The sequence below is a fragment of the Bubalus kerabau genome, chromosome 5 (assembly GCF_029407905.1).
Source record: "Bubalus kerabau isolate K-KA32 ecotype Philippines breed swamp buffalo chromosome 5, PCC_UOA_SB_1v2, whole genome shotgun sequence".
NCBI lineage: Eukaryota > Metazoa > Chordata > Mammalia > Artiodactyla > Bovidae > Bubalus > Bubalus kerabau.
Window position 1 is genome coordinate 26763475 of NC_073628.1, and position 6079 is coordinate 26769553.

The following is a 6079-nucleotide window of genomic DNA, read 5'->3' on the forward strand; positions in this document are numbered from 1 at the left end:
ATACTGTGGCTCCTCATTTTTAGTGGATTTGCAAATTCACCTTCTGCTAAAAAAATTTGTTGGTAACCTCCAAGTCCGTGCTTGCTGGGCTTTTCCAGCGATGCACTGACATGCACAGAGTGGAAAAATTTGAGTCTCCATCAGACTTATTTCCAGCTGAGATGTCCTGCCTTCTCATTCCCCTTATACCGTAAAGATGTATCCTTCACATGGTCTGCTCAGGGCCATGCGTTGTGGGGTTTTTTGCTGGTGATTTTGCTGTTCCAAGTGTCCCCCACCTGCTGTGCTGGTTCGCTCTCTGGTGCTTGTAAGCACAAGAAAGCTGTGATGTGCTTTACACAGAAAATACTTGTGTTTGGTAAACTTCACTTAGGCCTGGCTTATACTGCTGCTGTCTGTGAGTTCACTACTAACAAGTCAACTATATCCAGCGTATTGAATGAAGCTGAAGTCAAAATGTTAGTCGCTCAGTCGTGTCTAACTCTTTGTAACCCTATGGACTGTAGCCCTCTAAAATTTCTGTCCATGGAATTGTTTAGGCAAGAATACTGAAGTGGATAGCCATTTCCTTCTCCAGGGGATCTTCCTGACCCAGGGATTGAACCCAGGACTCCTGCACCGGCAGGCAGATTCTTTACTGTCTGAGTCACCTGGGAAGCCCAATATTGAAAGAGGTATCTTTAAATAAAGACACATGTAAAATATGTTACGTATTGATTGGTTGACAAAAATGTCATGACCAGAGGCACACAGTAACCTAGCCCTGTATTCCCCCCAGGAACTGTGGTTCAGTATGCACTGTAACTCAATGTTCATGGTGACTTTATAGAATGTAACTGTGGGGAATACCAAGAATCGACTGGACACGGCCAAACTGGTTTCCAGAGAGGTACAATCAATGCACCCTCTTCCCAGCAGGAGGTAAAGAGGCCTGTTTTACTGCACACCTGCCAGCGTTTGATATTATCATTCAAAAAAACCTTTTCTAATTTGACAGGTGAAAAGACTGTCTAATTCTAATTTGTCTTTTTCAACTCCTGATGAGGATGAAGATTTCTCCTAGCTTGTTAATGTCTCTTTGTGATTGTCCATCACATTTTAGGACAGATTTCCTTGAGTCCTTTGTGAGAGAAGGGGAAGGAGGGAAGTGTTTCAGGTCATCCCAAGAACAGGAAGCTGGGACAGGGCTGAAGGTGGTTAATTTTTTTATCACAGAATTTTCTTGAGGTTAAGGGAATCCACAGTTGATTGCATCCTTGGTGTGTAGAAGCCTTATGCCAGGCTTCCTGGGGGTGGCACAGACAGCTCTGGGTGACCCCAGTGCTTCTGCTTAGGTATCTAGAGCAGAAGTTTGCAGTAAGACATCTCAGTAGAGAAATATCACCAACCTCCTGGCTGGGTGATACGGGCCAGTTTCTTAATCTGGGCCTTGGCTGCCACACCTGTAATAATGGAGATAATACTTGACCTGATAGATTTCACAGGTAGGTAAATCAGTTAGTGCAGGAAGATCCCTTAGAGCAAAGCCTAGCCCCATTTAACAGCTCCATACCTGTTGTCTTTGTTGTTAAATACCCTGAACCATGGAGAGCACATAATCCTTGTCCCAGAGAAACTTGCTGAGGAGACAAGATGTGCACTGAGAGAAGGGTCGGGAATTCTGCTTCTGTTTCCCTTTTACTGATTTCTTGGGCTAAAATCACTTCATCTCTCAACATTTTTCTGGGCTCCAAAATCACTGCAGATGGTGATTGCAGCCATGAAATTAAAAGACTCTTACTCCTTGGAAGGAAAGTTATGACCAACCTAGACAGCATATTAAAAAGCAGAGACATACTTTGCCAACAAAGGTCTGTCTAGTCAAGGCTATGGTTTTCCCAGCAGTCATATATGGATGTGAGAGTTGGACTATAAGAAAAGCTGAGCGCCAAAGAATTGATGCTTTTAAACTGTGATGTTGGAGAAGACTCTTGAGAGTCCCTTGGACTGCAAGGAGATCCAACCAGTCCATCGTAAAGGAGATCAGCCCTGGGTGTTCATTGGAGGGACTGATGTTGAAGCTGAAACTCTAATACTTTGGCCACCTGATGTGAAGAGCTGACTCATTGGAAAAGACCCTGATGCTGGGAAAGATTGAGGGCAGGAGGAGAAGGGGACGACAGAGGATGAGATGGTTGGATGGCATCACCGACTCGATGGATATGGGTTTGGGTGGACTCCGGGAGTTGGTGATGGACAGGGAGGCCTGACGTGCTGTGGTTCATGGGGTCACAAAGAGTCGGACATGACTGAGCGACTGGACTGAACTGAACTGAACTCAACCTCAGTGCCCTCACCTGTTAAAAATATAGGCACACGCCCAACCTTTCTGATGCAGTTTCACATCTCTGATAGAAGCTTCCCAACAGTCATGTTCTATCGACCTCACTCTTCCTGTATCCCTGATGAAGATACTGCTGCTTAGAGGCTTAGGGGATTAGCATCTAGTGAGAGGAAGCACTTTTGACTCCCAGCTTATCCTACCATTGGGCTTCCCTGGTGACTCAGATGGTAGAGAATCTGCCTGCAATGCAGGAGCCCAGTTTTGAGTCCTGGGTCAGGAAGATCCCTTGGAGAAGGGCATGGCAACCCACTCCAGTATTTTTGCCTGGAAAATCCCATGGACAGAGGAGCCTGGTGGGCTACAGTCCATGGGGTTGCCAAGAATCAGACATGACTGAGTGACTGACACTTTCCTTTTCATCCTGCCACATCACATGTCTCTTGTGGAAGATGAGGGATGGGTTTGGTTTGCAGGACTGTCTGGCCCTGCCAGCTAGAAGTCAGTGACCACTTAAAAGGAAGAGGTGTGGTTTAGGGGACCTAATTCACTTAATTGGTGCATCTTCACAACCTGTTAAGTCTACACGTTCACCTTGACCCCATCGCTTGATGCTTTGCCTCTTCTGAGTGTTACCTCTCTGTTCATTTCTACTCAATAAGTGGCTTTCAGCCACTATATTTGCACGGGCTTGTTTTCTGGCTGGAGGCTCCTCTGCCTGCCTTTGTGAGCAGAATCAATGCACTTCTCTCTTTCCTCGTGTGCGCACCTTTCTCTGACATCTGTCTTGAAGCTGTGATAAATGCATCTTCCTTGGGAGTTGTTCTACACTTTGAACACATAGGCAGGTCCCATCTTTTTATTTGCAGCCACCTGGGCGACCGGCTGTGGTGCATGCTGTCTGCACCAGCATCTCTCCCCTTGGAGAATTAACTTCCCCCCTTTGCTCCCACTCCGATCCTTTGCAAACCGAGTTTGTCGTGGCTGACATGTTCTCGTGACACAGTCCGTATCCTTTGGCAAGGTCAGACGTTACTTTGCCATTTGATACTTCCAGACCCAAGGCCCCAATTACATCTCTGGCTCAGGAATAAGTGATAAATGCGGTGTTAAGGTGTACTCTTCTCACTTAACTTCCAAGTCATGGCTCTTCGATTATTTTGAGATCCCCCAGCCTAAGCTCTTGGAATTGGAAATGAGCATTATTTGTTCCTATCACTGCCTCCCAAGTGGCGGCTCTGTAAGAGTGGCCTTCTAGGCTCTGCAGCTGTGGCCTTAGCCTGTCCGGTCCTTGGCTTGTCAGGGGAGGAAGGTTTGCGGGTGGTGTCCACCCGTCCTTTTTCTGCAGCATTCTTCTCACTGTCTGGTTAATGCATTTTCCCTGTGGCTGGTGCCAGCCTGCTCTGTCTGCCAATTTCCAGGCAAATTTAGTGCAAAAATTGTGTGTGGGGGGGGTGGGGGTAGGGTGGAGTGCAGGATCTGAACCCTTCCAAAAAATATGTCCACTTTAATGCCTCAGCTACATCTCCCTGTTCATTGTCAGATAACTTCCTCCTTGGCAAACCCCCTGCCCAGTGGCTTGAGCAGCTGCCCATTCCTGAGCCAGCCCACAGGATTCCTCTTCCAGTGTCAATGGACACCACCTTCTTTGTCCATTTTAACTTAATTCCTCTAAGTGAGCGCTTTGCACATGCCATGCTTTTTGACGGTAATAGTCATATAATTCATTTGACAAATACACCATTCATCATTCTAGGTTCTCGGGGATGTCGCAGTGAGACCAAGTCCCCCCACCTCACCCTGTGGATATCCTAGTGCTCTGTGTACACTGGTGCACACACACATGCGCTTGTGCAGAAATAAACACACTGGTAAATGAGAATCAGAATGTAGTTAGCGTTGTTTAGCTGGTGAACCTCACCTTATCCTTCATGATACAGACCACGGGCCCCCTCCTCCACGAAGACTTTCTGGACTGCACCGCTGCTGCGGTTCTTTGTCCTGCTTCGTGCATAGGTCTTGACCATCGCTCCTGACATGCTAGGTTGTAATATATTTCACTACAGACTTGTTTCTCACCTGACCATGAGATCAGAGACTAAGTCTTATTTTCACTTGCCTAGCATTAGGGGGGCCTGGAAAATCCCATGGACGGAGGAGCCTGGAAGGCTGCAGTCCATGGGGTCGCTGAGGGTTGGACACGACTGAGCGACTTCACTTTGACTTTTCGCTTTCATGCATTGGAGAAGGAAATGGCAACCCACTCCAGTGTTCTTGCCTGGAGAATCCCAGGGACGGGGGAGCCTGGTAGGCTGCTGTCTATGGGGTTGCACAGAGTCAGACACGACTGAAGCGACTTAGCAGCAGCAGCAGCAGCAGCAGCATTGAGGGGAATGCTGGCACAGTGGGAGTTTAATAAATATTTGTGAGTGAATGAATGAATGGGTGAGTGAATGAATGAAGCAGTGGGTGAGTGCTGCCCTGTGTGTCTGGGTGAATGGTTCTGCAGCTTATTTTCTTAGTAGTCATGGCCAAATCGGAATGTCATCTATCAAATGGATGCTGACTGCAAACACTAGAAAAGCGTGGTATGACAAGTGTCACTTGCTCAAATGCCATTACAAAAGGCTAGGAAACCCTGAATGTAACAGATCCTAAACCCAAACCAGGGCAAACAGTCCTCCGGCTTGGAAGCTTCAGATCAGATCAGATCAGTTCAGTCACTCAGTCGTGTCCGACTCTTTGCGACCCCATGAATCGCAGCACGCCAGGCCTCCCTGTCCATCACCAACTCCCAGAGTTCACTCAAACTCACGTCCATTGAGTCAGTGATGCCATCCAACCATCTCATCCTCTGTCATCCCCTTCTCCTTCTGCCCCCAATCCCTCCCAGCATCAGAGTCTTTTCCAATGAGTCAGCTCTTCGCATGAGCTGGCCAAAGTACTGGAGTTTCAGCTTTAGCATCATTCCTTCCAAAGAAATCCCAGTGCTGATCTCCTTCAGAATGGACTGGTTGGATCTCCTTGCAGTCCAAGGGACTCTCAAGAGTCCCAGCTTAACCCATATATCTGCCACCTATTGAAATTTGATTTAAAGTTGTCTCTGTGCCCCATGCTGGGAAAGATTGAGGGAGGGAGGAGAAGCAGGGATAGAGGATGAGACAGTTGGATGGCATCATGGATTCAATGGACATGAGTTTGAGCAAACTCTGGGAGATAGTGAAGGGCAGGGAAGCCTGGTGTGCTGCAGCCCATGGGGTTAGCACAAAGAATCAGACACAACTGAGCGACTGAACAACAACTGTGCCCCCACTGTCCCTGACAAGTCAAATTTCACTTGATAAAATCATGGGAAGTTACAATGGGACTCAAACCTCTCTTTCATTCCAGAACAAAATAAGGCATTTCAAAGCGTGTTGAATTCTGCTCATGTCAAGAATTCATGTCCCTGCCTGCCCTCCTGAGAAGTCTGGTTATCTTACAGGTCAAATGACGCCCCTTTTGACAAATTATTACAGACAGTGAGGTGGGCAGAACCATGTCTTCACTTTCAGAGGGTGAACCTGAGACCAAGCATCCTTGCCGCGATGCCAGCTGTCACCAGGGGCTGGTGGTTCGTCTCTCAGACTCCCGCTTCCACGGGGAGCCTCACTGCTTCTGCGGCACGTTCACAGCTGCCATCTCATTTGGCCCCAACAATGGCCCTTTGTGCAGGACAAGCCCAGGATATGATCCTCGCTTCTAAGATGAAGAAACAGA